Here is a 17904-nt window from a genome sequence, read left to right on the forward strand (position 1 = left end):
CACCATAACTTAGCAACAAACAACAACAATGTTTGTGTGTAAAGGATTGAACAAAAATTTTATGACATATTACTTATTTTTCTGAAATCTGTAATGATTTATATTAATTTTGAAAAATATTATATTATTTGAGAGAGCAATGAGAAATTCCTACAATAACTAAAATATGTTTACAGTATTAACTGTAACTAAACTCATATATAGAATATATATCTATAGTCTCAGTAGAGACATTTTACACTGCAAAACTATATATAGTTTATTTTAAAAAATGAGACAAACTTACAGGTGTATTTCAAACAAAATATATACTTTGAAATAGAAAATAATGGAAAAATTAAAGATATATTTTATTCTTTAGAAGAATTCACATAATAAATATTTTTATCATACCCAATTAATTGAATTGTGAGGAGAAATTTAATAAATTTTGATATTACACAAGAGCATTTGATATTACACCATAAAAGAGCAATTCTTCATTGAAAATGGGCCATATATTTCCCAGCTGTCCCATTTCTTTTTCTGGTCCAGAGCTTTTTCATGGCAGTTTTTATCTCACTATTTCTCAGAGTAAAGATTAGAGGATTCAACATAGGGATAATTGTATAAAACACAGTTAAGGATTTATCAGTGGGTAAGGTGGAAGGAGGCCTCACATACAGAAAAATACAAGGCAAAAAAGAGAGGACCACCATGGTAATGTGGGAGCCACAGGTGGACAAGGTTTTGCACCTCCCTTCTTGACTAACATTTCTTAGGGAGTGCAGGATGACCCCATAGGAGATGAGTAAGAGTGTAAAGGTGACCACAGACATTGCCCCATCATTGGCCACCACTGTGAAAGCAGTGATGTAGGTGTCAGTGCAAGCAATTTTTAACAAGGGGTACACATCACAGATGAAATGGTTAATGATATTCGGGCCACAGAAGGGAAGATTGTAAACAAAGAGAGGATGAAATACTCCGTGTAAAACCCACCAATCCAGGCCAACAACAGCAGCAGAGCACACACTGGCTGATTCATGATTGTCAAATAATGGAAGGGTTTACAAATGGCCACATAACAGTCATAGGCCATGACGACCAAGAGGCATATATCAGCATCACCAAAAAAGTGCCACATAAAAATCTGAGTCATGAAAGCTAGGAAGGAAATGGGTTTCTTCTCACACAGTAAGCCTGTTATCATATCTGGCATGACTGTAGTAGAATAAACAGCATCTATAAATGATAGGTAGCCAAGAAAGAAGTTCATGGGAGCATCCAGGGTTGGGCTGACCATCACAGTCACAATAATGAGTAGGTTGCCCATCATGGTCACAATGTAGATTAGCAAGAACATGACAAGTAATATTTTCTGACCCTGGACACTCTGAGTGAGCCCCAGGAGGATACATTCAGTTACATTGTTCCTTTGTTTCATAGTTGCTTCTGAATGTCTATGTTTCAGATAAAATTACCTGTAAATATAATTATTATGAGAGATTCCCTGAAATCTTTAGAAATTTTGTTTTTTCATTCAATCAATAGGCAATATGGTTATTATGTTTCATACTTTTAGGGTACATAATACAAAACTGATTAAAACAACATCTCTAACCTCAAAAATCATATATACTAATGAAGAGGAAGTAATTTAAAGACATGTGAAAGAAGGACACATTTTTAAGTAAATGAGGTGCCTCACTTACCTTTCCAACTGAAAACTAACTAAATTGCATGTATAGTTAATATTTTATCAAAGCTGAATGTCAATTAAACTTTTAATAAGGAGGTAAAGTAAAAAGTATCTTTACTTTTAATTTACCAAGTTGATGACTGTGTGCATTCTAGGGGTAGAAGAATCTTCTTTACCAATCACTGAAATTCCATACAGATATATATAACAATTTCACTTTTTTCCAAAACTCAAGAAAAGAAACTCACACCATCAATTAACAAAAGTATAGTAGTTTAAAGAAAGATTTACATTTGAGAGGATATACACAGAATTAATATCTAAATTAAACCACTATCTCTAAGCAATGAACAAAAAATAAATAAATAAAAATGTAAAATGGATAAAAATACAAAACATTAAAGGAAAAATAAATTTAAATGACAAATGAATATGTGATAAGATGTTGTAGGTCACTAATCAACAGAGAAGTAGAAATTTTTCCCATAGCCTTACCTATACTATGTATTATGATTTTTGAATATAGGTTAGCCAAGCAATAAAGTAAAAAGAATCCCATTTTGTTTTGCATTTAATCATTCATTTATAAAATTTCATTAATGACATAAATGATAAATGTATGATTGGTCTCCAGATAAAGTTAAATTAACTGCAATGTTTATATAGAAACACATAATTTATATACAGATACAAATTTTAAAAATATAAATAATAAATCATTTAATACATGCTATGCACCATGTACCAGACATTTTATACATATTTTCTCACTGAATTCTCAAATGAGGTATAATGAGACATTTTATGACTGAGATAAAGCAAAACATAATTTGCTTAACAATATGCAGTTTGTGGTGTTAAAGCCTGGATTTGAATCCAAGAAGCTGATATGTGTTTCTTGAATCTGAATTTCTCATGGAGCTAAATTATTTATTATTTATTCAATAAAATCCTGGACAACAGGCAGTGATAACAATGTATTTAGGGGGAGCCTCTCGGTCATCATTTTACAGAAGGAGCAGTGCCCTGTGTTCCTCAGAGACCCATGCCTTGAACACAGGCATCATCAACAGACTCTAATGAAGGACTTTATTTATTTATTTTTTATATGGTAATGATAACCCTGTATGGGAGACAGCAAAAGAGACACAGATGTATAGAACAGTCTTTTGGACTCTGTGGTGGAGGGGGGGAATGTTTTGGGAGAATGGCATTGAAACATGTATAATATAAGAAACGAATTGCCAGTCCAGGTTCGATTCAGGATACAGGAAGCTTGGGGCTGGTGCACTGGGATGACCCAGAGGGATGGTACGGGGAGGGAGGTGGGAGGGGGGTTTCAAGATTGGGAACATGTGCACACCGTGGCGGATTCATGTTGATGTATGGCAAAACCAATACAATATTGTAATTAGCCTCTAATTAAGATAAATAAATTAAAAAAAAATAAAGAGATTGTCATATTGGATTTACTTATTTTGGAGGGACTGGTTATTTCAAAAAGACATTTATCAATTTTCAGTATCAAAACAGTTACACTATTGTTTTTTTTTTTTTTTTCTCCCAATTGGTCCCCAAAGAGACCACACCAAAGGAGAGAACATTTTAAGCCAATTAAGCTGCAGGATGCACCCCTAACAGACCTCACTGAAACCTCATCAAAAAAGGGGGATTGGGTAGGGAAAGAAACTTTAAAAGATCAGCACACTGCTAGCCCACAGACTGTAGAGAGCAGAGGGGTGACCAGTTTGCCTCAACCCCAAAGATGAAGGACTTTAATGGGGTTATTTTAACTCACAATCTCCCAAACTCACTGTTTTCCTTGAAAGATGAGAGGAGATGGAATTATCTGCAGTAGGACTTTCTCTTGTTGGAAATTCCTACCCCATTGTTTATACAAAAATTAATGCTTCTTTGTGATGCTTCCAGAAAGAGGGGCCTAAATCCTTGAACAATCTCTATTGATTTCACCACTCCCCATCCCAAGTAAATCATCAGCATCACCCTCAGCACCAATATTAACACCACCCATGTATGTGAGTACATATAAACTGTGGAAAATTCTGAAAGAGATGGGAATACCAGACCACCTGATCTGCCTCTTGAGAAATTTGTATGCAAGTCAGGAAGCAACAGTTAGAACTGGACATGGAACAACAGACTGGTTCCAAATAGGAAAAGGAGTAAGTCAACCTGTTTATTTAACTTATATGCAGAGTACATCACGAGAAACGCTGGACTGGAAGAAACACAAACTGGAATCAAGATTGCCGGGAGAAATATCAATAATCTCAGATATGCAGATGACACCACCCTTAGGGCAGAAAGAGAAGAGGAACTCAAAAGCCTCTTGATGAAAGTGAAAGGGCAGAGTGAAAAAGTTGGCTTAAAGCTCAACATTCAGAAAAGGAAGATGATGGCATCCGGTCCCACAGTTTCATGGGAAATAGACGGGAAAACAATGGAAACAGTGTCAGATTTTATTTTTCTGGGCTCCAAAATCACTACAGATGGTGACTGCAGCCATGAAATTAAAAGACGCTTACTCCTTGGAAGGAAAGTTATGATCAACCTAGATAGCATATTCAAAAGCAGAGACATTACTTTGCCAACAAAGGTTTGTCTAGTCAAGGCTATGGTTTTTCCTGTGGTCATGTATGGATGTGAGAGTTGGACTGTGAAGAAGGCTGAGCATGGAAGAATTGATGCTTTTGAACTTTGTTGTTGGAGAAGACTCTTGAGAGTCCCTTGGACTGCAAGGAGATCCAACCAGTCCATTCTGAAGGAGATCAGCCCTGGGATTTCTTTGGAAGGAATGATGCTAAAGCTGAAAGTCCAGTACTTTGGCTACCTCATGTGAAGAGTTGACTCATTGGAAAAGACTCTGATGCTGGGAGGGATTGGGGGCAGGAGGAGAAGGGGACGACAGAGGATGAGATGGCTGGATGGCATCACTGACTCGATGGACGTGAGTCTGAGTGAACTCCAGGAGTTGTTGATGGACAGGGAGGCCTGGCGTGCTGCGATTCATGAGGTTGCACAGAGTCGGACACGACTGAGCGACTGATCTGATCTGATGTGTGTGAGATGTGTGTGTAATCCAACTTACTGATTTCATTATATAAAAATAATAATTAACTCATCAAAACAGAAAGAAAACCATTGCATGAATACTTTCTCAAAGATAATTAGTAGAAAAATAAAGTTAAATAGTAGTAGTCTTACCTGGCGGCTCAGAGGTTAAAGTGTCTGCCTCCAATGCGGGAGAGCTGGGTTCGATCCCTGGGTTGGGAAGATCCTCTGGAGAAGGAAATGGTAACCCACTCCAGTATTCTTGCCTGGAAAATACCATGGACGAAGAAGCCTGGTAGGCTACCACAGGCAAAGAGTCGGACACGACTTTGCGACTTCACTTTCACTTTCTTTAAATTTAAATAAAATTAGTACAAGAGGAAAACAGAAATATACATGTAATACACACAATAGAAAACTGCATAAAAGAGAAATATACATTGTCTTAAGACTCTCCTATACATATTAGATGCTCATGTTCCTCCTTTTTCTAATAAATATCTCTGAAACACAGACATGCTCTTTTATCCACTCATCTAATGATCTACATACTGACCAAACTGTAAACACTTAAGTTTTGATATTTTTCCAAAAGAGATTAAATAGAGCTAACAGTTGATAGCTCAAGGCTTTTCATCCTGAGGCTACAATTTGTTTACACAGACAAAACAGGTGAAATACTGACACGTTTTAAATATGATATAACTGTCCCTATATACAAGTGGTCCAGTTATATCAATAGTTTCATAATAGAAGTTCATATTAATACCATGTTAATCACCTCAAAAACTCAGTCTAATGTCTTCTCTGTGATCTTTAAAGTCCAGTTACCTGATGGCTCCTGTATGTAGAAGACAAGATATTATCCAAATAAAATTTCTCGGATCATGTCAGTGTACCTAAAGAATGGCTTCATCCAACATGTACTGACTAGAACTTCACTCTACAAAAAAAAAAAAAAACATACAAACTTGAAATCATGACGCATTAGAGTTTCAACTTAGCAAATCTAAGCAGTAGTCAAGTAAATCAGGATCAAACTTGGAGCAAATTGTACAATCACTTAATGAGGAGTTATTTTTTAAATTTATTATTATTATTATTTTACTTTATAATATTGTATTGGTTTTGCCATACATCAACATGCATCTGCCATGGGTGTACACATGTTCCCCATCCTGAACCCCCCTCCCACCTCCCTTCCCATACCATCCATCTGGGTCATCCCAGTGCACCAGCCCCTGTATCCTGCATCCTGCTCCTGTATCCTACATCGAACCTGGACTGGTGATTCATTTCTTATATGATATTATACATGTTTTAATGTCATTCTCCCAAATCATCCTTATTTTGATATGACCAGAGCTCTTAAGGTTTTTAAAGAAAGATTTAAAATAGATATTCTAATTTTTTAATAAAAGAAGATGTTCTAAATGTCTAAGTATTTAGACCTGGTGGGTGGCAAAGAAATTCAAATTTCATCTACATAAGAAATGCCAAGAGGGTGGGAAGATTTGGGAGAATGGTACTGAAACATGTAAAATATCATGTATGAAACGAGATGCCAGTCCAGGTTCAATGCACGATACTGGATGCTTGGGGCTAGTGCACTGGGACGACCCAGAGGGATGGTATGGGGAGGGAGGAGGGAGGAGGGTTCAGGATGGGGAGCACATGTATACCTGTGATGGATTCATTTTGATATTTGGCAAAACTAATACAATTATGTAAAGTTTAAAAATAAAATAAAATTTAAAAAAAAAAGAAATGCCAAAAAGACAGTCACCTAAGCTGGTTATAAAATGATAGAACTATACCTGTCATTTAGCTATATTTAAGTCTAATTTGTAAACAGTTTCCAGGGGACACCTTCGAAGACATATCATTATCACTGTATTCTCACTTGGGGAAAAAACCTGGATAAAAGAGGGCAGAATGTCATTTTCAAATGGCACAGGATTTCAAAATGTGTGAACTTGCATCATTTCAATGGCATCCTTTTGAGGCTATGCCTCTACTGACTAAGACACTAATCATCATAGGAGTGAATTCCCATCAAACCCTGCAATGATCCACTTTTCCCAGGAGCAGAGCTCACTGGGACTGGTCAAGCTGATGCTTCACCAGAAACTAATATGATAGTATTAGCCATTCAATTATTTGTTCATTATGTAAGCTTTCTCTTGAATAGAAGAATAGTCACAAAATGATACATTTGTGTGATAATACAAATGAAGAAATGTGAAGAGGACTTATTCTTGGCCACCTATCTACTACCAGGACTGAATTCTATCACTTCATCTGCTGCTCTGTACATCCTTCAAAGCTATTAGTAATAATGTGTCACATCTAAGTACGGGACAGTTGTCATTATAAAGGATTTGAAAATGTTCCTCTGGTAGAAAATAAAAGAACTAAATTCTTTCTTGATGCATAATGGTTAGTATTATAAAGCTATATGCTCTCAGTTCAGAAGTATTTAGGTTATGGTCTTCATTCTTTCTCTAACTTAAGTTCCAGTAAATAACAACTTGCAACACACTTCACAGATTGCAACTGGCTCATTAACATACTCAACAAGTCTGAGAAGTGGGAGCCTCTTAATTTTCCTGAATATGATCTTTACAGGTGATATGCCAACCTCTGTGATTGGATTATCTTTACTATCACTCTAGTTACTCCATGGTCTTACCTAACCTTTTAACATGAGCTAAGCAGTATTTCTCAATCTTTCTTAAACTTTTGCTCCTTAAAGCTATTTTGTAGACATTCTGTTCTCTTAATCATCTGCACTTTGAAAACAGTAATACCACAAATAATATACCCATTTATGTGTGTTATGTATATTTGTGTCTTGTATAAAAGGCAGTAAGAAATTTTTATCACACCATAACCTATTTTTACCTTATTGGAAGGCATATCACCCCATTTCTAATGTACTTTTCTAAATAGTATCAGTTCAGTTCAGTTCAGTTAGTCACGTCCAACTCTTTGTGATCCCATGAATTGCAGTCCACCAGGCCTCCCTGTCCATCACCAACTCCTGGAGTTTACCCAAACTTATGTCCATCAAGTTGGTGATGCCATCCAGCCATCTCATCCTCTGTCATCCCCTTCTCCTCCTGCCCCCAATCCCTTCCAGCATCAGAGTCCTTTCCAATGAGTCAACTCTTCACATCAGGTGGCCTAAGTATTGGAATTTCAGCTTCAGCATCAGTCCCTCCAATGAACACCCGGGACTGATCTCCTTTAGGATGGACTAGTTGGATCTCCTTGCAGTTCAAGGGACTCTCAAGAGCATATTTACTTTTAAAAAGAAAGAGACATAATGTGGTTACTTACATGGGCTAAACTGAAATTCTAACTGTGCTTCAAACAAATATAAATCTCTATCCAATTATTTTCCCCTGTATCATACTATTTTAAACTGTCCTTCATCTTAATCATTATCAAAAATTACATTGTTAGCTTATTTTATTGCTTACTATCCATCTATTCTCCACTAGAATTTTAGTTCCAAAAAACACAAGCCCTGTTTGTATTATTCCGTTTTGTATATCCAGCTCCCATAACACTCTGGCCCACTGTAGGCACTGAAATCTATTGTTTGATAAATTAAATGTCAAAATTCCCTAAACTGAATTGATTATAGATTTATTTTTTTTCCATTTATAAATGTTAACATGTGACAACAATGGGACAATCCCTATGGAAAGAGTACCTATTTAGCTCTTCAAGGTGCTACTCTCAGGTTAAAAGTATCAACCTTCTTAATGATTGCATTGCTCTGCTTTCATATAAACATTGCTTACACTCAAATGTCACTTTCTTTGAAATTCAAATATCTGGAATGTTGTTTCAAACCTGTTGCATCCCACTTTTCATGATGCCTACAAAAGCCAATCTATGTTCAGAGAAAACATCATTGAATGGCTTTTCCTTGACACAGAGGAATCAAGAAAGTGTATGTAACCTAGGTAATGGGGATCAACAGAGTGTTAAGGGGAAGAAAATGCCCCTTTCCTTCAAAAATAAGGGAATACTGTCTCAATGATAATCTCCACAATGTGGCTAATGATCAGTTCCCTGTTTGGATATTTTCACATTGTGTTAACAAGCAAAAGTGAAAGTCGTTCAGTCCTGTATGACTCTTTGCAACCCCATCGACTATACAGTCCATGGAATTCTCCAGGTAAGAATACTGGAGTGGGTACACTTTCCCTTCTCCAGGGGATCTTCCCATCCCAGGGATCAAACCCAGGTCTCCCACATTGCAGGCAGATTCTTTACCAGCTGAGTCAGAGTATTTTCATTGGGAGGGGTAGAGAACGCTGACTTTAAAAGACTTGATATTGTTGTTTAACTCTATTGAATCTCATTTTTTATTGTATAAAATGGAGTATAAACCTCTCTAATAATACTTACTGCTACATGATTCATGTATGTAAAGAGTCTAGTAAAATGTATGCCTCTTATCCCTCCAAGAATCATGAGCTCATTCCCCTCACTTGATATTCTCAAGGAATAAAAAGTCCAGATTAAACCAAAATAGCTTTGCACAACAGATCCAAACACTATTTATGTATTTATGTCATTAATTTTTAGGAGATGTTTATTCATTTTCTCATTTTTTAATTGTCAAAAATAATCAAGTGGCTGTTGATTCCCAGGAGACATTCTCAGTTATGAGGGCCAAGGAGACTCTAAACAAGTTCCAAACTTATTCACAAACCCCAAGATTATTCACTGAGAATGTCAGACTGCCTTGAATTTCTTCCTTCAGTTCTTGCACCTTCCAAGTTTGCTGTTGCAAGTTTATCATTTGTGCCTCATCAATCTTTTCACCCTCTTGCTGAGTCCTTTGTATGGCTCCTAAGATATAATCATTGGCTTTGTTTCCCTTCTTCACATCCTCTGTTTGGTCTGAGAGTGGAAGCAACCTTTACTCAGCGCTTTTCCTATCTTTACCCATAGGTTACAATCTTCTCCTAACAGTCACAAGACAAAATGAACCACATATCATGTCACCTAAATTTTGTTGAAATGTTTTGTTCTCACCTGCAATTGCAAACTTGATCATTTTAATAGATTGCATGCTGATGATTTCATCTTCCAGGGCTAGACTTTATGGGAAATAGTTCTGCTTCTCATATGTTTGAGACAGCCATGGACAGCTTAGTAAACACATCACCCTCAGAACCACGCTCTAGCATTACTGAATAGTCAAATTATAGAATAAATAGCTCCAGTAGAACACTGATTCTGAGAAAGTGAGATTTCTGAGAAGTGATTGCCATTTAACTGTTGTAGCCAGAGAACCTTAGGTTTATGATTTATAAAACAATGTAAGATGTATTTCTCACATGCATAGAGGAGCATCACAGGTACCTCAACTTTCCAAAAGTTCACCTTAGCTATTTCATTTTCATGGAGGCCAACATTAATATTTGCTTTCAATAATGGATAAGAACTCTAAAAGGGATTTTTAGTAAAAATATTTTTTACCATGGGTGTTTAATTTTCAAATACATATGGTTTTTAAAGTACTTTGACATTAATTTCCCAGTTTGAAATTAACTTCTCATTTTGATATTAATTTCTCATTTAAATGTTTCTTCTTTGCAGTCACTCTGTTTTTTCAGTCTTTAACTTTATAGAGGCTTTCAATGGCTAAAGACAAAGCTCTGTCTTGGGTGTGTCACATTGAACTTTAAAATTTGTGGATAATTTTCAAAGAAACATATGTTACCATGTCTCTTGGCTTATAGTGTATAGGAACTTTAATATAATTTGTATTCTGCTCTTGTGTGAAAATTGTATAAATCTTAATTATTTGAATTGGTTCATAGTGTTTTTCAGGTCTATTATATCCTTATACTTTTTGTCTATTCATTCTATCAATTTTTGAGAGTTTGATACTGAAACTCCAACTACAAATCTTATTTTATATACTTAAAAATAATTGTAATATATAGGAGAACTATATGTAACTTTGTTCTGCATTTTCCAAGTCTCCTTTAAATGTTTTATCATACTTTCATAATTTAGAAAATAAAAAAAAAATAAATCACTTACCATATTAATAACATGTAGTGCTACACTTGAAACAAGCCAGGAAGGTCCCCTGGAGTAGGAAATGGCAACTCACTCCGGTATTCTTGCCTGGAGAATCCCATGAACAGAGGAATCTGGTGGGCTACAGTCCATGGAGTAGCAAAGAGTCAGACACGGTTGAGCATGTATGCATCGGTACAATAATTTTAACATCATTTTTTGAAGGGCAAATGAATAATTAAGACTGCAATAATTTTATCATTTATAGATCTAAACATTCCAAGTATGACTGTTTCATTTGAAATAAAGTAAGGCTTAGTTTTAAAGACCTAGATTGGAAGTTTGCAGGTGAAACTTTTGAAAGGAAACTACTTTCTAGTTTTCCTGACACATACTGTGGTTCAGTAAATTAGTAGCTTTCTCTTGGCTTCAATTTGTTTTCCTGTAAAATGGGAATAGTGATAATGGAACCACTAGTTTAGTATGAGGATAAGTCAGTTGAAGCAAATATGGAAGATAAATAATAAAGTGTTCATTTAATATAAATATATGAATCAGATCTACATATAAAGACAAATAGTTCCTTCCATAGCTTTGGAACCTAATCAAATGCCTTTCTGGTGAAATGTAATGAAAGATGCTTATTATTATTGTTTCAAATTGTTCCCCAAGTCTTATTTAAAGTTTTATTGGCATGTAATTGCTTTACAATGTTATTTTAGTCTCTACTGTACAACAATGTGAATTAGCTCTATATATACCCCTTTCCTCTTGAGCTTCCCATCCCCCAACCCACCCCTCCAGGTCATCACAGAGGGATAAATGTGTTATCATATTTTCATAATTTAGAAAATAAAAAATGGAAGAAGAAAAAATAATAATTTACTATATTACCAACATGTAGTGCTTCATTTGAAACAAGCCAGGAGCACCAAGCTGAATTTCCTGCATTATATCAGCTTCACATTAGCTATCTGTTTTGTACACAGTATTTTGTGTGTGTGTGTGTGTGTATATATATATATATATATATATATATATATATATATATATTCTCAATTCTTCCCAGTGTCTCCATCCCACAGTGTATCCACAAGTTTGTTCTCTAGGTCTGCCCTGAAAATAGATTCATCAGCACCATTACCTCAAGTCAGTACTGAAAAATAGAACATTTCCTTCATATTCAAGAAAGCTTGTAAATCATAGGATTTTTAAGTAAATAAGATCAAATTAAGAGTAATTTCAGGCCAAATTTATATGGCAATAAAGGAATTACATTGTGAATTATTCATTTCTCCTTTCTGGTATTTCTCTATTTGTTTCTGGTAAATTCTTACTTCAGAAAAAGAAATCCAGCGGTGATTTTTGCACTCACAACCTGTCCCTTCCCTATGTATCTATCTGAGAATTTTTACCGTGACTACTTCATCATGGACTAAGCAAAAATAACACCTTCACTGGTGGCTCAGTAGTAAAGAATCCACCTGCCAATGCAGAGACACAGGTTTGATCCCTGGGTCAGGAAGATGGTAACCCAGTCCAGTATTCTTGTCTGGGAAATCCCATGGACAGACGAGAATGTCGGATTACAGTTCATGGTATCACAAAAGAGCTGGACACTACTTAATGACTAAACAACAAGCAAAGATAAAAGAAATTCTGAAGTCAAGATCTTATGAAAAAGTTAATTTCATGCATGTGATTATATAAAAAATTTAGTAAAGTAACAATAAGACTCTGGAGGAAAATTTAAGCAACAGTGATGAAACTTAGGGGCTTATAGATGTTCTTTACATTGCATATTCAGAATCTTAAGTGTGGATGTAGAGTTCTTAGCAAAGTACATTAAAAACTGTTAAAAGGCCCCCAAATAATTAGCCAATGTTAAATACTTTGCACTAGTTCCTGATATTATTTTTCTGCAGTTTATCTGGAAAATTTCTTTATTTTCTTTCACAAGAGGTATAATTCTCCCTATGTATATAAATTGTCACTTTCTTGGCATCATGAAAAGCCTGTTACTCTCCTCTTTAATAAACACTTCATGGCATTTTTCACCACTGTGTTTCTCACTGTATACATAATAGGACTTAACATGGGAGTGAGGATTATAAAGATCACACTCACCAACTTGTCTGCAGGGTAAGTGGTCACAGGATGTGTGTAGCTGAAAATACAAGGGACAAAAAAGAGCACCACTACTGTAAAGTGAGAACCACATGTAGAGAGGGCCTTGTGCCTTCCTTCAAAACCATAGGATTTCAGGGAGATCAGCATGACTATGTAGGATATATGTAGCATGGAAAAAATGAGCAAGCACATGGCCCCACTGTTGGTTGCCACCACCATTCCAAGCATGTAGGTGTGACTGCAGGCAATTTCCAATGGTGAGAATAAATCACACATGAAATGGTCAATGACATTGCAACCACATAAGGTCAAGTCCATTGTGAAAAGAATCTGCATTGTGGAATGTAGGAAGTCTCAGCCAAGGCCACCACCACCAAGATCTGTCAGAGCCCCTGTTGCATGATGGTCGTGTAGTGCAGAGGCTTGCAGATGGCCATGTAGTGGTCATAGGCCGTGACCATGAGGACAGAGATCTCTGATGCTCCCAGGAAGTGTACCAAAAAGCTGAGTCAGGCAGCCAGCCCAGGAGATGGTTTTCCTCTTGTTCAGCAGGTAATTGATCATTTTAGGGGTGGTAGCAGATGTGTCAGAGAAGGCAATGGCAACCCACTCCAGTACTCTTGCCTGGAGAATCCCATGGACTGAGAAGCCTGGTAGGCTACAGTCCATGGGATCACTAAGAGTCGGACACGACTGAGCGACTCCACTTTCACTTTTCACTTTCATGCATTGGAGAAAGAAATGGCAACCCACTCCAGTATTCTTGCCTGGAGAATTCCAGGGACAGCCTGTTGAGCTGGTGTCTATGGAGTCGCACAAAGTCAGACACGACTGATGAGACTTAGCGGCAGCAGCGCCAGCAGCATATGTGTAAAAGGCATCTATGAAGGCCAGTTAAGTGAGAAAAAAGTACATGGGAGCTGAAAGCGTGGGACTGAGGGAAATGATAATGACAATGAGCAGATTGGCCACCATGGTAAACAGGAAAATGAACAGAAAGATAATAGAGTATTTTCTGCAAATGTGGATTCTGTGTGAGTCCCAGGAGAACAAATTCAGTCACATTATTGGGAGATATTAAGAGATCCACTTTGGAACTACACCTCCTGATGTCTGAATTACCTACAAAGGAATAAAGAATGATACCTATTAGTCATCAAGGGTTTCTGGTCTGAATTTTTTAGAACAAAAGTAGTCACTATACCTGTGGAGCATGTCCTTGACACTTTTGCCCCAATATCTGTGTCAAGTCTTTCTTAATTCATCCATGATGGTTTTTTATCTCTTTAGGCATGTTAGTTCTGTCACCTGTAAAACATTTATAAGGACAATATTTGACGTGTATTTTACTGAGAAAGGGCTTCCCTTGTAGCTCAGCTGGTAAAGAATCTGCCTGCAATGCAGTAGATCTGGGTTTGATCCCTGGGTTGGGAAGATTCCCTGGAGAAGGGAAAGACTACCCACTCCAATATTCTGACATGGAGAATTCCATGGACTGTATAGTCCATGGTGTAGCAAAGAGTTAGATATGACTGAGCAACTTGCACTCACTTGCTCATTCTTACTAGAAAATATGGCACTAAGTACTTGAGATCTGGATTCTCTTTCTTGTTCCTGCTCCATTTGACTTTACTGGATCATCTCAGTGTCTCATGCTTCCAAGACCTCCTCTGTGCCTGTAGGATTACAAATTGTAATTCTCAGATGTATGTCATAAACTGAGAAGTCCTGCACAAAGGTAAGAACTATTCCTTATTCCATGAGAATTCACATTTGAACTCTAAGTTCTAACTGCAGCAAGAAAAACAGTCAAAAATAATCTATCATAAACAGGAAGTTTAGGGAAATGTATGGAAGCCCTTGGTGACAAATATTCTCTAGTACCTACTGGAACACACATGCTATTGAGGTGTGTTTCCTCACTGAACCAACTATGGTGGCTGGCAAAGTGTCTACAGTGCCTGAAACAAACTAGGCGGCAAGAAATACTTGGTGAATTGCCATTCTCCACAGATAAAAATAGTCCTGCTTTCCCAGACTATAAACTTACCAGGAATTCAAGTGTTGTTGTCTTCCAACTCTATTTATAAGAAATATAATTTAATGTTTCAAAGGGAGCTGCACTCCAGGTTAATACTTTCTGACACACACTATGGAGTAAGTATGAAAATAATAACTGCCTTAGGAAAGTGTAGTTTCATGACAATTATAGTGACTTAATTGACTTTTTTCATTCTTCAAAATTCTGATCTGCATACATTTTAACATAGTCATCTTCAATACATTTACAGATTCAACAGACTTGAATAAAAAATCTCTTAAATAGGTATTCAGTGCAAGAGGATCTGTTCAGAAAAGAAAATCCTTAGCTTCAAAATCCAAAAGGAAAAAAAAAAAAGTAATATGGGGAATAGAAAGAAGTAGTTTAATAGATAAGTTAAATAGCTAATGTACTATACGTATAAACATATAAACACCAGCTAACAGAAATACATATAAAATTTATTACTTATTGTAAGTACCTATCACAAGTTCATTCATTCAACAAATATTTATTTGTTAATTGCCAGGGGCGGTGCCCGGGAGGACCAACCCCATGTCCAAGGAGCCATGGCTGAACAGGTGCAGGAGAGCCTAGAGGAGCTATCCCACACTGAAGAGCAGGAAGGGTGGCGGTGAGGAGATACCACTTGTCCAGGTAAGGAGCAATGGCTGTGGTTTGCTGGAGCAGCGCTGAAGAGATACCCCATACCCAAGGTAAGAGAAACCCAAGTAAGATGGTAGGTGTTGCAAGAGAGCATCAGAGGGCAGACACACTGAAACCATATTCACAGAAAACTAGTCAATCTAATCACACTAGCATCACAGCCTTGTCTAACTCAATGAAACTAAGCCATGCCTGTGGGGCAACCCAAGATGGGAGGGTCATGGTGGAGAGATCTGACAGAATGCGACCCACTGGAGAAGGGAATGGCAAACCACTTCAGTATTCTTGCCTTGAGAAGCCCATGAACAGTACGGAAGGCAAACTGATAGGATACTGAAAGAGAAACTCCCCAGGTCAGTAGGTGCCGAATATGCTACAGGAGATCAGTGGAGAAATAACTACAGAAAAAATGAAGGGATGGAGCCAAAGCAAAAAGAATACCCAGCTGTGGAAGTGTCTGGTGATAGAAGCAAGGTCTGATGTGGTAAAGAGCAATATTGCATAGGAACCTGGAATGTCAGGTCCATGAATCAAGGCAAATTGGAAGTGGTCAAACAAGAGATGGCAAGAGTGAATGTTGACATTCTAGGAGTCAGTGAACTAAAATGGACTGGAATGGGTGAATTTAACTCAGATGATCATTATATCTACTACTGCAGGCAGGAATCCCTCAGAAGACATAAAGTAGCCATCATGGTCAACAAAAGATCTGAAATGCAGTACTTGGGTGCGATCTCAAAAACGAAAGAATGATCTCTGTTCACTTCCAAGGCAAACCATTCACTATCACAGTAATCAAAGTCTATGCCCCAAGGAGTAACGCTGAAGAAGCTGAAGTTGAACGGTTCTATGAAGACATACAAGACCTTTTAGAACTAACACCCACAAAAGATGTCCTTTTCATTATAGGGGACTGGAATGCAAAAATAGGAAGTCAAGAAACACCTGGAGTAACAGGCAAATTTGGCCTTGGAATACGGAATGAAGCAGGACAAAGACTAATAGAGTTTTGCCAAGAAAATGCACTGGTCATAACAAACACCCTCTTCCAACAACACAAGAGAATACTCTACACATGGACATCAGCAGATGGTCAACATCGAAATCAGATTGATTATATTCTTTGCAGTCAAAGATGGAGAAGCTCTATACAGTCAGCAAAAACAAGACCGGGAGCTGACTGTGGCTCAGATCATGAACTCCTTATTGCCAAATTCAGACTGAAATTGAAGAAAGTAGAGAAAACCACTAGACCATTCAGGTATGACCTAAATCAAATCCCTTAAGATTATACAGTGGAAGTAAGAAATAGATTTAAGGGCCTAGATCTGATAGATAGAGTGCCTGATGAACTATGGAATGAGGTTTGTGACATTTTAAAGGAGACAGGGATCAAGACCATCCCCATGGAAAAGAAATGCAAAAAAGCAAAATGGCTCTCTGGGGAGGCCTTACAGGTAGCTGTGATAAGAGGAAAACTGAAAAGCAAAGGAGAAAAGGAAAGATATAAGCATCTGAATGCAGAGTTCCAAAGAATAGCAAGAAGAGATAAGAAAACCTTCTTCAGTGATCAATGAAAAGAAATAGAGGAAAACAATAAAATGGGAAAGACTAGAGATCTCTTCAAGAAAATCAGAGATACCAAAGGAACATTTCATGCAAAGATGAGCTCGATAAAGGACAGAAATGTTATGGACCTAACAGAAGCAGAAGCTATTAAGAAGAGATGGCAAGAATACACAGAAGAACTGTACAAAAAAGATCTTCATGACCCAGATAATCATGATGGTGTGATCACTGACCTACAGCCAGACATCCTGGAATGTGAAGTCAAGTGGGCCTTAGAAAGCATCACTACGAACAAAGCTAGTGGAGGTGATAGAATTCCAGTTGAGCTATTCCAAATCCTGAAAGATGATGCTATGAAAGTGCTGCACTCAATATGCCAGCACATTTGGAAAACTCATCAGTGACCACAGGACTGGAAAAGGTCAGTTTTCATTCCAATCCCAAAGAAAGGCAGTGCCAAAGAATGCTCAAACTACTGCACAATTGCACTCATCTCACACACTAGTAAAGTAATGCTCAAAATTCTCCAAGCCAGGTTTCAGCAATATGTGAACCGTTAACTTCCTGATGTTGAAGCTAGTTTTAGAAAAGGAAGAGGAACCAGAGATCAAATTGCCAATATCCACTGGATCATGGAAAAAGCAAGAGAGTTCCAGAAAATCATCTATTTCTGCTTTATTGACTATGCCAA

The 17904-nt window shown here is 37.1% G+C and overlaps 2 pseudogenes; both read right to left on the bottom strand.

Moving 5' to 3' along the window:
* Positions 1 to 479: 479 nt before the first annotated feature.
* On the bottom strand, positions 480 to 1426 carry LOC113877402 (annotated as a pseudogene).
* An 11385-nt stretch (positions 1427 to 12811) lies between these two features.
* LOC113877403 lies at positions 12812 to 14560 on the bottom strand (annotated as a pseudogene).
* Between the last annotated feature and the right edge of the window lie 3344 nt (positions 14561 to 17904).

This window comes from Bos indicus x Bos taurus, chromosome 19 (genome assembly GCF_003369695.1).
Source record: "Bos indicus x Bos taurus breed Angus x Brahman F1 hybrid chromosome 19, Bos_hybrid_MaternalHap_v2.0, whole genome shotgun sequence".
In the NCBI taxonomy this organism is placed as follows: Eukaryota; Metazoa; Chordata; class Mammalia; order Artiodactyla; family Bovidae; genus Bos; species Bos indicus x Bos taurus.